Genomic DNA, 16234 nt, shown 5'->3' on the forward strand with positions numbered 1-16234 from the left:
CTGTCCTCACACTGATCCATGCTGCTCATTTCACATCAGCTCACACAAACTTTCCACCTTCACCTGCAGAGAAAACAAATCATTCATGTGCACAGTAACTGAAATCATATTTTCCATTATATGTGCTGTCCAAATATCAGCAAATAGCAGAGTGAAAGATGCTAAGATTTTCATTTCAGTGTCTAATTATTGCTCCGGATCGTATCAAGACCCAATTTAGTCAACACCTGGGTCCTTTTTCATCCTCAGTAAAAGCCACTTCTCAGAACAGTACAGCTACTTGTTCCCCCCTCCCTGTTTCCCTTCCAGCGAGGAGTTAAACAGTTTGATGGCGTGTGGGACAAAGGACTTTTTAAGTCTGCTGGTCCTTGACTTTGGGAGAAGCAACCTGTCACTGAACAGACTCCTCTGGTTGTTTATGGCTGTGTGAAGAGGATGCAGAGGATGCCCAGCATGGTCCATAATGTCCATATTGCACCTTAATTTGTTTTTATATAAGTGAGTGGAATCAGTCTTCAGTTGAATGTTTTTAATAGGCAAAAAATACTTAAATAAGTAAATGGCGAGTAGAATTTTTGTCTTTTTTCTATTTTTACTGATCCGAATATTGATCCGATCCGAACCGTGAGATTTTTGATCCGTTGCACCACTACTAAACATCTATTCGTCATTTTCTATTTGGCTATGGTGGAGCTTAAAAATATCCCCCACTGTCAGTGAGCGAGAGGCAGGACAGACCCTTTACACCACTACTGTTTTCTGACATACAAGGAAAAAACAAGAAAGTAGAAGACAAGCAGCTCTCTCCTCTGACCTTCTACATATTCACGACAAACAAAGCTGCATCAAATTATGTTTGTTGTTTTGAGCCAAGGAAACATTCTTCATGGAAGTTTAAACTATAAAAACCAGTAACTGCAGCATAGCTTCATTTTGCAGCACAGATGATCTTTTTGAGGTATCAACAATAACATGTTATTTACCAGACCTGTAAAAACACACATCAGGAGTGTGTTTAATTTTCACTAATTCAGATCATATATTTGATTTATGTTATGTTACATAAATAAAAACAAAAACATAAAGACAAACTTTTAAAGGAGGAAACAAAGCAAACTTACAATTTCTCCAAACACACCCCAACTACAAGCTCCACTCCACACCTGGACACTAAACACGGACACACAGGTTAGGTCCTGGAAGGAGGCAGGACTCCACCTGACGAGGACAGGTAAGAAGAGGCAGATTTTCAGATGATTTTCTGTTTAACTTTGTCTTTAATCTTGACTCAATTTAATTTTTTCACTGAGGAGATTCAGCTTTTACTTAAATAATAAAATCAATTTGTATCTTTCTCCAAATTAATTATTATCACTAATATTCCCTGAACAATATATCACTGTTAAAATAAACATAGCTTGGGACTGATACAAAAAGCTTGTTTTCATTCAAAGTGACCCAAACGGTTTCTAAACTCTGAGGAGCAGCCGCCTGTTAAGACATGTCGCTGGTGTTCCTGACTGCAGCCCAAGAAGGAACTTTCCACTCCAAGTTTTATATGACATGAACAAAGACTGATGATGTGTTTGTGTTAATCTTTTACTTTTGAAATAAACTTTACTGAGACCCATGAACAGTGCCACACTCATGAATAAAGATCAGGAATTTAAAGCATTCAGAACACTGTTGGTAAATGTTCTCGGAGCTGCTGTACAAATATTTTAACTCACTGTGGAAACTCTGTTAAAGTTAAAGTCCTGGTTTTAACCTTTTAAGCTTTTTGCTCAAGCTGTTGTACATAAATAACATTAAACTATAACAGTGCTGTATATACAGTGATACCGCCCAAAAATAACCCCACAGATAGATTTATAACAGTTTTGTTCATTTTTCTGTTTCACAGTAAATGTAGACATAATTAAAACATCTGTAACATCTGCACCTTAACCAAAACTATTTCTATTTTGTACAGATATAAGAGTAAAGTTTTAATTCAATATTAATATATAATAAAATATAAGACTTTTGTTTTTGTTTTTTTTCAACAAGAAAAAGCTCAACTTTTTTTTAATGTCACAGATCAATGTCCGACGTATATTAATACAAAAATGAGTCTGATATGAAAGCATCTTTGCTGATATCCTAAATCGAAGCTGGCTGTTTTAAACAACACTGTACAAAGTCCTCTGCTCTCCCTCCTCGAGGATGAGAACTTTAAATTAACACACTGAAAGTAGATATGCATCTTTAAATGAAGGAAGACATCTGCGGCAGGCTTTTAATAGTTTTGCAATTTTCATTAGTTTTTATTTTTATTTCGTTTTGACTTTAGATTTTCAATTTTATATTAGTTTTAATTAGTTTTTACCAATTGTTTGCTAGTTTAGTTTAGTTTTTATTTTTTTTTTGAAAATTCTTAGTTTCAGTTTAGTTTTGATTAGATTCAATTATAGTTTTAGTTGTGTTTGCAATAATTAAGTGTAACAAAATCCCAGTTTAATCATATCAGTCATGCTCTTCTGCTTATCCTTGGGTATGTTGCTATTCCAGCTACCATACCCTGCACCCTGGACAGGTCGCCTGTCTGTCACAGGGCTAACACGCAGAGACAGACAACTCACATTCCCACCTATGCAGGGCTCTAGAGTGCGACCAATTTGGTCGCAAATGCGACCAAATTTTTCAGTGGTGCGACTAAAAAAAATATTTGGTTGCACCAGTGCAACCAAATATTTTCGGGTAACAAAAAAAAAAGAAATCTCTGCAACTCTCCGTGTGGTCAACAACAGACACACATTATGCCCTATCGTGGACTAAACCAATCAGAGATAGTCAGGGGCGGGACCTCTCTGATTGGCCGTGGTCCAGTTGAAAGTGCAGGTGGAAGAGAGAGGTGAGCTTCAATAAAGCGATATGAATTCATTAACGGATTCCACACAAAGACGTAAACACAGAGCGGACCCAACGCGACAGAATCGGCTTTGTCTTTCTCACCCCACGGCCCGAACAAGGACACGCTGTCGGAGCTTAGCGATTCTGATGCGTCGGGTCCGCGCTGTGTTTACGTCTTTTTGCGCTGATTCTGAGCTGCAGGTTTTGTCTCTCCAACCAAAATTCGCCGAGCCAGCAGCAAAAGAAGCAGCAAACTACGCTTCACATTTAATGTCGTCGTGAATTCCCTCTGACTTTTGCTGTTTTGCTTCCACCACGATAAAAATCACACTTCATGCACAGCTCCCTCTCTCTCTCTCTCTGTACTTCAAGAACAGCTTCCGTCTTAAATCTCTGTTTTCTGCATTATTTATTCTCTTATTACCCACCAGTCTACCGTTGTTTACAGCGCTGTCTTGTTCTTTTCTTTTTTCTTTTTTTTCACTTAAATGACCTCGGACAAGAAAGCCTAATTTCTGCTGTTCAATACTGAAGAAATTTAAACTTCTTAAAATTATGCAAAATTGCAGAATATTGTCATATATAAAACGCCAGACCAGGAAAATCTCCTTCATGTTTTTCTGTGTTTTTTGTCAGTTACTTTGACACAAAGGCATCTACTGTGATGTTCACAATTCACAGTAGAATTCACAGTTCACAAATGAAGTCTCACATGTATAGTACTGATAAATGATCAGAAGATGATGATTAAGTTTAACATTTTCTACAATATTGACAAAGCAATTTAAGCACAAGTTTGTTAGTAAATAATTTAGAAATGAATATTGTCTGTATGGACTTCCCCCCAAAGAAAGTGCACATGTAAAACTGTGGTGTTAAGCAATGCGGTTGAAAAATTTGAGTGCGCCTAACTTTTGTGCCGGTACGCCTAAATTTTTAAAGTTAGGCGCACCGGTGCGCCCATGGCAAAAAGTTAGTCTAGAGCCCTGCTATGGGTTCTTTAAATAAATAAATAAATAAATTAGGGCAGATGAACAACCATTGATACCAGGCAACTATAAAATGTATATCTTGGCCGCAATGAGACTATTAACTCTTGCAGCACCGGGTGTTCGTAATTTTGGTTCAAGTGAATTGATAAACTTTTTGAAGTCAATTGACTCACACTGTTATGTAGATATCCCAGTCCTGTTGTCTCGGGATGCATCACGCTGCCTTGCCTGGTGTTAGCTTCTGTTTCTGGGGATGAGGGTTGAGTGCTAACCTAGCTTACCTTCTCAAGGTAAGCTAGGTTAGCCTTCTTGTGTGAGCTTTTCAAGTGCACTTTAAGGTTTGTGGGATTTTTTTCCCTTTAGAAATGTTCCTCATAATTTGTCTCGTTCCACTACAAGACACTTGCTTTATCCAAAACACAGTCATATTCAAAGTAATCCCAAATTGGACTCTGGCGCTTTCTCCAGACTTTTCCTGACATGATTCTGCGCGTGGACGGAGCAGCGACTAGTGGTGGGCGGATCGATCCAAATATGGATAGTATCGATCCCAAGTCGGGATCGGTATCGGATCGATACTAGCCTGGTTAGATCGATTCTTTACTTTGAGTTCTGCTTGTTTGCTACGCTGTGCTTTCGGCAAAAACGAAACAGCCAGGTCGCTGGACTCGCCGCTCCTGTGACAGCGGAAAGCAGGCACACTTTGTTTCGGTGTTGCGCTGACACATCACGTGACTTAGACACTTTGGGGGTTGTTAAGTTGTTTACATATTAATAATATATATTGTTTTTGTTGTTGAGAATTTTAGTTGTCATTTTTGTATTATAGTTTATCAACAGTATTTGTTTTAATTTGTTTACTGGTTTGCGTGCACTTAAGATTTAAAAAAATAAATAAATAAAAAAAGATCGCCACCACGGCAGACCCGATGGCATTTTCATGCTTCGCGCATCATTTATTCTTACAATAATCACACGGTTGCTGTAATAGTACATTCAACGGCTGCAGCTCTCCTGCTGGCAGCCGTACACATCACCACCACCAAACCTGCAGCGACATCGCAGAACACGCTCTGCCACATACCCCCTTGCCTGCTTCACCCCACCCTGCGAGCAGGTGAGGGAATCGGCCCGGACCGTCGGCGCCCCATGCCCCGGCCCAGCGACGGGGAAGTGTCCACTCTGGTGGTCGCCCGGGAGCTGGCCTGATGGCCACCCATATGGCAAGCAGAGGCGGCGGAGCAGGAGTGGAAGTGAGCCGGGGCTCAGAGGCAGCTGGGCAGACGGCCGAACCGGACAAGTAATCGGAAGGTTGCAGGTTCGAGCCCTGGCTTGGACAGTCTCGGTCGTTGTGTCCTTGGGCAAGACACTTCACCCGTTGCCTACTGGTGGTGGTCAGAGGGCCCGGTGGCGCCAGTGTTCGGCAGCCTCGCCTCTGTCAGTGCGCCCCAGGGTGGCTGTGGCTACGATGTAGCTTACCATCACCAGTGTGTGAATGGGTGGATGACTGGATATGTAAAGCGCTTTGGGGTCCTTAGGGCCCAGTAAAGCGCTATATAAATACAGGCCATTTACCATTTACAGCATGCCGCCCTCAGGCAGGACCCCCGCGCACCTCGACCTCCTTCTCCAGCTTGGCAGGTCCCGCTGGCGCGCCAGCCTCCGGCTCACCCCGAGCCGCGCGCTGTCCACCCTTACAGTGATCACAGGGTTGCTGTAACAGTAGACTACATTAAACGGCTACAGCCCTCCTGCTGCCAGCTGTACACATCAACACCAAAAACAACAACAGCACAAGCAGCGCACAGGCTTTAAGCCGGTGAGGCATGATTGTAGATGCAATGAAGGTGAGTCCATCTCACCTGCAGCAGCATCGCAGACCACGGCCGCCACAATAATAAGGCATTCTTTATTTAATTATAAATTAATTATTTCTCCTAATTATGTCCCGGATTTTAGGTAATTAATAATACAAAAGGAAAAATCACAAAAAACACTTAAGGTCATGAAAATTAATTGCGAATTAGCAATTCAATGAGGCATCCACCTTATTTATTGAAAAGTATCGGTATCGGTATTGGTATCGGCGATACTGGCCCGTATTTACTTGGTATCGGATTGATACCAAAATATGCAGTATCGCACACCACTAGCAGCGACACAGACACTCGACTAACGTACTGCCACCTGCTGGCATAATGAGACACAGCAAGAAAAAAACCTGGAAACTAAACTTCATTTTCACCCTTGACTATTGTATGACACGCACACATCAACGAAAACTAAACATATTTTTGCTATAAATTCAGTTAATTTTAGTTAGTTTTGTGAACACTCATTACAGTTTTAGTTAGTCTTCCTTTTTCCGTTTTTATTTTTATTTCCGTTAACGAAAATGTTTTTTCACTTCTAGTTTTCGTTATTTCGTTAGTTTTAGTTAACGATAATAACCTTGGTCTGCGGTGCCTGAAATCACAGACAGCAGAGTTGTTACACATTTCATTTCTACTTAGCCTTTGTTTGTTTTTTCGTTTCACTTTTTGTTTTTTAATTTAGTTAGTTTCCAGAGTGAGATTGCTTCTTTCAGTTTAGATTTTATTTTTCATTTATTATGTAATTAGGGTGTATTTCAGAGGCTGGACTGATTTAGATTAATGCAGATTTGTATAATAAATACAGGCCTCTTTGAAAGCAGTGACTCACAGTCTTGGAGAAATCCAAGTTTTTATTTTTATCCTTTTTTCCTAATCAAACTAAATCCATTAACAAGAAATTTGTTGTTAATGTTTTTCATTGATCCTTATTAATAATTTAGTTTTTTCTGTATTTTGAGATCTAGTTTAGATCTAGTTTCAGTCAACTCTAAAAAACTTGTTTTTCCTGTTGGGAGCGGAGCCAACAGTTAGTGGCGCAGTATTTTTAAGACCGACATGTTGAGCCAATCTCTAGGAAACATCTATACAAAATATTCGTTTACCAAGTCTCCTTGCCATCTCGTGCTGTTGCTGTAACTATTAAACACAGAGCTCAGAGTTTCTCCAGCAGCTCTGTGGAGACAGTGTGTTTTAGTCTGATTTCCAGAGTCAGATCACGAACATCGATAAAATGGCGGAAACAGAAAACATTACACACTGACTTTAACGGAGAGACTGGAAATAAAAACACACACAGTTTGTTTTGTGAAGAAATCAAACATGAGCTGAACAAACAGTAAAGTTCCTAAAGACAAACTCTTAAATGAGGAAACAAAGCAAACTTACAGTTTTTTCAAACACACACAGCGAAAACAAGCTCCACTTCACACTAAACACGGACACACAGGTGAGCTTCTTCCTGGAAGGAGGCGGGGCTCCACCTGTAGCCTAGGGCAGGTGGGTGAAAGAGACAGATTTTCACAACAAGAGCACTTTGTTTTTAAATGCCTGTAACGTCACACCACAGTTTGATTTTTGTCTCGGAGCAGATTCAGGATTTATTAAAATAATAAAATGACTTTTTATCAGCAATAATTATCAACAAAATGATTAAAGTCATTTGTACAAGACTGTAAAGCAGCATAGATAAAGTTTTCACAGCCTGAGAGAAACATTTCGAGGATTTTAACAGTTTCTGAATTAAATTCCCTTCAGTTCATTTATTTTTAGACTTTGAAATACTTTTTAATACTACAGCTGTTTTCTCCTCCCACCTGGTAATCAGACATTTCTATCACAGCTTTTTCACACAGATGTAGGACAGTTCGACAGGTCATGAAGAGGTGTCAAGATGAGCTGAATCCAGCTCTCAGGAGTCCTGCGGGAACTTGTTCAAGTACACAGGTCCAGACTTGCTGTGCTTTGGTACTTAGAAAAAAGTGAGCTGCTACTTGGGATGAGTCGGATCTCCACTTCTAATAGAAACAAGAGGAGTAGATGATGCTGTTTTTCACAATAAGAGCACGTGTTCTAGGAGGACTTTGATGTATGTTGATCCACAGACGGATGAAATGGAGTGAAGTTACCTGAAACATGTTAAAAGCAGTTTGTTAAACAGTCATGTAAAAGTTATTATATGTGTTATATGTATGTGTGTGTTCTCAGTTTTAATGAATCTTCACTAGATTAATGGCATCAGTGGTTTATTTCACAGGTTCTGACAGAGTCTCTCAATGCAGAAAATGTTGGAACAAGCAACAGCTACAGATTATTTGATATAAAAGACTTGATTTATTTCAGCTCTAATATGAGTTTAAATTAAAATATTTTCATAAAACCATACATATATGAACTACCGTAATCTATTAAAAACTGCATTAAAATCAGCCTCCACTTTCTGTAGAAAGGAAAACAGAAAACAGAAAGAAGATTTCTGAGCTGCAGCTTCATAAGAATAATTTTGCCCTGAGGAAACCTGCAGGTAATGACAGTTGTACTTGTCTGACCAGTTCAACAAAAGCTAACAGTGAAAAACAAGCTCTGCAAGTTTAAACTGAACTGTGATTAATCTTCATGTGAAACTCAAGTGTATGGCTTCACATCCAGTGTGTGTGTCTGTTTGTCTTTGAACGTTAAATCTGTGGGCATGTAACCATGTTTCACACACAGCTACAGCAACACAAATCATTATTAATGTTCACAGCAGTTTAAGTGCAGCTGTTCAACACGTGGAAGGTCCTCAGTTCACAACCAAAGCCTCCGAGGTTGTTTTTAAAAAGAGTTATGTTTGTTTTAGACTTTGAGTCCACGCTGGGTTTTCTGTACAAAACGTAATTTCCATACAGTAAACACGGGCACACAGGTGAGCTGCTTCCAGGAAGGATTCGACCTGAAGCAGGACAGGTGGGAGGGAGCTCACATTAAGAGACTGAACACAGCTCATCCCTGACAAATGATAAAGGATGTTCGGCTGGAGCTCACAGGACAAAGGTCAACTGCTGCACCTTCACAAAGTTTGTTTATAAAAAACTGGTGCCGACCTCTCACAATTTCCCTCCGAGTAGGTAGTAATGGAAAAGGGGCTTTAACATCTGTCATTGTAATCCTCACAAAGAGCTTAATCCAGGCATCATAAGCAGCTCATAGCAGTCACAGCTCTTTATTTAACAGCTTTAAAGAAATTCAGGAAGTCACTGAAGTGTCAGAGCTTGTGTGAGAAGCAGGTTATGTACACCTATGGAATGCTTCTTTATTATTTCTTCATAAATCAAACACCGAGATGATGTAAAATGTGTCTTTGTGCAGTTAAAGCTGTTTGTGTGACCCACGGACCTCCTGTGAAAGCAGCTCTGAGTGAACCAGCCAATCAGATCCATCAGAGAAAGAGAAGGAAACAGTGATGAACATAAAGATCCTTTGATGACGTGTTTGTGTTTCCTGTCACAGTAACACTTGTTCATCTGTTGCTCTCCTACACTTTCTTATACATAAATGAGAAAAAGTCTATTTAGTTTCATTTCGAGCTCAGTTATTCACATTCCTGCAGTGAAATCAAAAAGCTTCACTTTGGTACAACATCTGCATGTTAATATGAAACACGGAGAGACTGCAGAACATCTGGAACATCTGCACTTAGACCCAAACTGTTATACCAAGAATATTTTCTACATATTTCAGACATGAAGCAAAACATTATTTTTATTTCTTGCATGTTCATGGATGAATGGACGTGTTTTAACTTGTTCAATGTCCAACGTCTTCTATTTAAATATGAACTATGAACAACACTTAATCGTCTGCCCTGTAGGTGGCACACTGAGGCCACCTACAGGGCAGGTCGGGAACAGTAAGGATCTAAAATCATATGAGATGTTAGTGAGTGAAAGGGTAAGAAAAACGGACTTAAGATGGCTCTAAGTGATAAAGGTTGATCTACAACAGAAGATAAATCCACCGATTATTTGTAAAGTTCATGAATCCTATGATGAAAGCTTTATTTCAGTAAATGTTTCTTCAAAGCTCATTTCAACATGTTAAAGTCACGGATAAAAGTGCAGAGTGAGAGTTGATGTTGCAGGGCCGTGCAGAGACGTTTAAAGGGGCGGGTGCTCAAAGTTAAAAAGGGGGACATTGAACCAGGCTGAATAACAACAACACACATTCATCTAGAATCTAATATGGGATCACATCATACTATATTGAGACATTCTCACTCCTGAGCCGTAACATCCCGACGTTTTGTCACCCAGCATAAAATGTTACGCTTTGGGAGTGGGACGTTGCTATATCACTGTTGTCAGGTGGCGACAAGGCAAAGCAAACATAGCCGATGTTTTACCTGATGGGTACAATGTTGCTGTTGAGGGGTTTCTGCTGCTCCTGCTGCTGATAGTGCAGGAGGGCAGGGCTGTGCTGATCTGAGACTGTAGACTGTAAAAAGTCCATAAGAGAGATGGTAGCTGATTAAACAAGTGTCATGAGATAATAACAAAATGCAAATATAAGGGACAGTGTTTGGAACCATAAAGCAACACAAAACTGTGAGAAATAAACTCGGCTCTGCCTGTGAATCACTCTTTGCTTCTCTTCCTCCTTCATCTCCTTATCTCCTCTATCACTCTCCACTTGCTGTCCATCTAAGAACAAGGCACAAACTGCTATTACAATAAACTGTTATTTAATTAAAAAAAAAAAAAAAGAAACACTAATTCTGACAAACTCCAACAAGTGATTATGACAGAATGGGTTGCTATCAGTCAGGATTTGGACCGGAAGTTGATTGAGAGCAGGCCCAGTCGAATTGCAGAGGTCCTGAAAAAGAAGGGCCAACACTGCAAATACTGACTCTTTGCATAAATGTCATGTAATTGTCGATAAAGCCTTTGAAACGTATGAAGTGCTTGTCATTATATTTCAATACATCACAGAAACAACAGAAACAAAGATCCAAAAGCACTTTAGAGGAAAACTAACTAATATTTGTGTCATTCTCAAAACTTTTTGGCCACAACTGTACACAGAATTAACTTTACTGTGTTGCTCTAATGAGCACATCAGTCTAATGAGGTGTTCAGAGATGTTGAAACAAAATAGGAAATTTAAATTGACTCTTAAATTAACTTTTACATTCATTTAAGATGATGCTGTCTAAAAAACATAAAATAATGATATTTTCCTGCTTTTCTAAATTAAATGACTGAATGAACTTTACAGTGTGGTTGAAATGTGCACAGTGACAGACTGTAATCAGCAAGTGCTTTTTATTCCTGACTGTGTTTATTAAATATGTTCACTGTATCTGGAATAAATAAGCTCGGCTTCACTTTGGTAATTTACAAAAATAAGGAAAAATAAATAAATTTTAAACCAAAAGGAAACGGGAAGGAGGGAAGGAGGGAAATAAAACTAAAAGGAATCAAGTAGGAAAAATATAAAATCCTCAAACAAGAAAAATCAAGTCACTTTATTTTTCTGTTTCTGTTTGCAACCTCACTCCAACCAAGAAAAAATATTTAATTTGTGAAAAATGGCAGAGAAGGTTTTGAAGCATTTATAAATTCATGTATTTATTCTTACTTCATACATGACCTGCAGCAGGGTTTGGCCTGTTCCTGTCGTAGGTCATGAAGCAAAAACATGGATAATTTTGGTCCTTTGATAGCTGGTTGCTAGGCAGCACATTGTGTATCTCATACAATTGTTTTGTCAGTGTTGTGTGTTTGGTGCCTTCATGAGGTTGTTGGGAAAAAGAAATTCTAACATTGGCTACATGAGGACATCATAGCCTTGGATAAAGAAGAGAATTTTCAGGAGGCCTCATGTGTAGGTTTAGTTGATCCACTCATGATTGCTCAGGAAGAGTGTGCAGACAAAACAGATGTCACAGCTGCCAGCAAGACTTTTTCAAATCCAGTAGGATAAACGTGATGAAGCTCAACAGGAGACAAGAGAAGTTAAGTGTTTACAAAAACAAAGACACAGACCAAAAAAAGCTTCTCAGCTTTGCTCTCACTCTGCTGCCTGAATGTGTAAATAAAGGTAAATATGACCTGGACAAAATTCCCCCGGTAGAATTGTTGGATTTTCCCTTTTTAACATCAACATTCTGCCACCACACCTATGGTTTTGCTGTTGTCTCTTGTCACAGTATGACACACAACACACAGAGTCAGTCGGTACCAGTGACAAAGACTCACCATTGAAGCAGTTTCACCTGCATACAGACAGACAAACAGAGCTGTTCAGGATCCCATAATTAGAAGAATCAGTGATCTTGGTTTTTAGACTATTCTGAATTGAGAACTTCAGTTGATCAGTGCTCTTTGATTAATGAGTTTTGATCAGCAGTTGTTGATCAATGGTGATGAGAATTTGCATAATTATGATTAAGGAACTGACCTCCCAGCCCATTGTTCCTTCAGTGGGCTGGTTTCAGTCATTATGCAAATGTACTGTTTGTAATGTTGGGGAAACCTTCAGTCTCAGCTGACTGCAGAAGTCACTTGGATGAGTGATGAAACATTTCTCCCACTAAAAACGCTACGTCCAGATGAACAGAATTAACTTTTGAGGATTTACTTACTCTGGTTCTTCTACTGACGGTATATCAGACATGTCCAACTGTTGCAGAAATGAACTTTAAGCTTTACCCTCTCTTCTCTGTGTTGTTTCCTCTTTCAGACCAGAAAATCATCAAACCTAAGTCTGGATAAGATGTCACTCTGACATGTCGAGCTTCAAACAACAACATCATAGTTGTAGAGTAGAGCAGAGCTGATCTGGGAGATATAAAAATGTGCTTGTTTACCAGGGTGGCCTCATGATAACCATCATCCATCTTTTGACAACCGGGTGGATCTGCAGGACAGAGATGAAGGATGGAGCCGTGTCTCTGATTCTGAACAATGTGACGACTACTGATACTGGAACATACGAGTGTCGGGTCTTCATTAAAGGAACAGACTCATGTGACCCCATCAGCATCATCCACCTTCATGTTGATCCTCCAGGTGAGTGAGTAGAGTTGAGTGTGTGTGTGATCAGAGGTGAAGCTGCTTCCTGGTTGTTGATGTTTGTTTCTAAAGATGTTGTTGATGAGACTTTGTAGAAAGCAGCTGGTCTGAGTGATGTGATCAGAGTGCAGTAGATAATGTCTGACAGCAGTTTGAAGAGGAAATGGATTCTGTTCTGTTCTTCACTCATCACCTACCTGACAGCTGACACCTCACACCTGTTTCTCACCTGCAGGTCAGACAGGAGGAGACACAGAGGATGGAGGGAATTAAAGATAGGAAATCCTGGCATGTTTTGGTGTTTTAATGTTTTTGTGTCGTTAGTAAACGTACATGAATTAATACTGAATATTTTCTTGTTTCAGTATTAATTCTTTATTCTCACCTTTTGAAGAAAAAAAAGAAAATAAGGAGATGTTTTCTGCCATGTTGAAGCAGTGAATGTTATCATGCTTGGATCTGAGGTGTGATCTTTGAAAAACCCACTACTGATGGGACTTCAATGGTTTAGGCTTAACCGGAGCGTCTAGATGACACGATTCAATCAGACTGGATTTATTGAGTGATGACCTCCAGCATTCTGTGGGCTTAGACTCAGATTGAGTCTTCAAGGACTGTTTCACGAATAATATGAACATATTTATAAGGGAGAAAATATGTATTCACAATCAAATAAAATATAAAAAACTTTATCAGCAATTGCACATGTTCAATATTGATAAACACAATATTGATAATAACCCTTGAAGCATCACTGATGATCTGCTTGTGTCCATGTTAGTATTTAAAGTCCAACATCTCCCTCTAGTGGCCAATATTAACCCTGATTCTTTTGTCCCCATGGTAGAACAAAGAAAACCGACTCAGAGTTGTCAAAACATTTGTATTTCTTTTTATTCAATCATCTTCCGGAAGAGAGAGAGCCCTGCACAGCCCAAACCCCAGTTGCAGGATCTCTAACATTACAAGCTCAACATGTGTCTTATATTTCCGTACTTCAGACGTCGCACACGTCACACGTGACACACACAGTTTCATTACAAACAAACTCCTTCTACTCAGTTCCTCTTTTCTCTTTTTTTATTTATTAATAAAACTTCCTGTGCAGCTTGCAATAACTTTCCCTTTCTGAGGTCTGTTGCCAGGGCAACCTGTTTAAACTTAGTCTCACTCTGTCTGTTCTCCATATTCTGCAAAATCAGCAGTTTCTGGTCAGCATGTGACCTAGTCAAGTCTGGGTCTCTTATAAAACAATCTAATAAGCAGATATGCATTAAAAAATATCTCTCTATTTCTTAACACCATATATAAACCATGTGTGAGGATAGTGTTAATGTAAAATCATCATCATCACCATCATCATCGTTTATTTATATAGCACTTTAAAAACACACAAGGCTGACCAAAGTGCTGAACAACAGAAACATAATAGATAGCATAAGAATAATAAATACGATAAAATAATAAACATAGCAAAAACAATAAAATACAAGTCAGTCAACCACTGAGTCAAAGCCAGTGAATAAAAATGTCAATCTGGATTTAAAAACCATCACTGATGTCGATTGCCTAATGTGAAGAGGAAGATTATTGCAAAGCTTAGGAGCCACAGTAGAGAACGCTCGGTCTCCTCTCAGTTTCAGCCGTTATTTGGGGACTGAGAGCAACAGCTGCTCAGCTGACCGGAGCGAACGAGTGGGGACATAGGGCTTCAGCAAATCAGACAGATACACAGGTGCCAGACCATTTAAAGATTTAAACATTAAAATGTGAATCATAGTGTTCCAGTCAGTCATCAGTGTGTCTCTGCACAGCTGTAATTAAAATGTGTTCAGAGGGCCTCAGTGTCTGAATGGTTCCAGTTCAGCTCCATAACAGCAGCGTCCCTGGTTTGATTCCTGTGTTTCAGCTCATATCTGCCTCTCTCACTGAGGGGGACGTCCACTACATGGGCATGGATTTGTTCATCAACCAAACGAGAGATCACTGAGAACAGACTGAAGACTTGACGAATAAAAAACAAGATACTGCAAAGTTTTTTTTTCTTTATACTAAGTAAAACTTTAGGTCCCCACCACTCTGAACCAATAGAAAGCTGGTGCTCAGAGGAAGAGGGCGGGCTTTACTTGGTGTCAGTGACAGAAATGAAAAACAGCTCAAATGAGTGAGAAGGACGATGAAGGAAACATCTGTGCTGTGTCTGCTCTGTAAGTAGAATCTCTGTGTTTGTTTGAATTCTTGTACTTTGACTGTCTGCTCTCCTGATAACTGATGATGGAGGAGAAGACATGAAAAACAAATCAGGCTGAATTCAAGTTCAAAACACCACGAGGACCAACTGCAGGTCTGAACTGACTCTTTATCAGAGCTGAGCTCTCAGTTTTCTACATGACAAATGTGTAAAATTATAGAAGTTCAGATTCAACTCACTGCCCACTTCTGTACTGATATAAGACTTTTGTTGATTCATGAAATGTTTTTGTTTTTCTCTGGTAGGCAGTGAACACCGGGAACGTTTTTTTGATTTCATTATTTATCTGTTACTTGTATATATTTTAAACATGTTGCTGGTGTTAAATAGAAAATCAGCAGATTCATCAGAGAGAGACGAGTTTGTGTGTTTGTTGTTGTTGTTTGTGTGGAGTTGTTCTTTATGTTCACCTCAAACAGTGGAAGGTTAGTTTTAAAATGTATTCCACTACAGATTACAGATTACTTGCCCCAAAATGTATTTGTAATGTATTCTGAGTACTTTGGATTACTTAATATATTATCATGGTTTTTACAACTACATGAATGTTCTATTGCTGTGTGCTGTGTTACTATTACTGAAGGTTACTCGCCATACTAATACCAACTAGATTTTTAAATCTTAATATAAAATGAATAAAATAAAATATAAAATTACAGTAGGTGGACATTAGGTACGATGCGTGTTTTGTTTGGGTTTCCACCAGTGTAAAAAATAGAGAGGGCATAACCTTATATATGAAACGAGAAAGGACTGCTGTATAATCCCTTTATTTCAACAAAGTAACTGTATTCTGAACACCACCTATTTAAATGGTAACTGTAATGGAATACAGTTACTCATATTTAGTATTTTAAATAAGTAACGTTGGTACATGTACTCTGTTACTCCCCAACACTCACCTCAAATCAACCTGAGTGTCATTTCTCTTTAGTTCTGATCTCACTGCTGAGCTGCACAACAAACCAAGGTCAGTAACCTTCTTCTGTCACAGTTTAAACCTGAGAAATGCTCACTGATATGACCTGATTGGGTTCATGTTTCACAATGTAAAGTCTAACAGATCATCAGTTTTTCATTTTAACCCTCACAGCTCGTCTGACTGTGAGTCCCAGCAGCTCTCAGTTCTTTGAAGGAGACTTTGTGTCTCTGAGCTGTGAGGAGGACGACAGC

The 16234-nt window shown here is 39.2% G+C and overlaps 1 long non-coding RNA gene across 1 annotated transcript; it reads right to left on the minus strand.

The window, feature by feature from the left end:
- On the minus strand, positions 1-7220 carry LOC120437575. Its single transcript, XR_005611250.1, has 3 exons — positions 7145-7220; positions 1122-1218; positions 1-63 (listed from the first exon to the last, which is right to left on the minus strand). It is a non-coding gene; the product is annotated as an uncharacterized LOC120437575 (long non-coding RNA).
- Between the last annotated feature and the right edge of the window lie 9014 nt (positions 7221-16234).

The sequence above is a fragment of the Oreochromis aureus genome, linkage group 3 (genome assembly GCF_013358895.1).
Source record: "Oreochromis aureus strain Israel breed Guangdong linkage group 3, ZZ_aureus, whole genome shotgun sequence".
Lineage (NCBI taxonomy): Eukaryota > Metazoa > Chordata > Actinopteri > Cichliformes > Cichlidae > Oreochromis > Oreochromis aureus.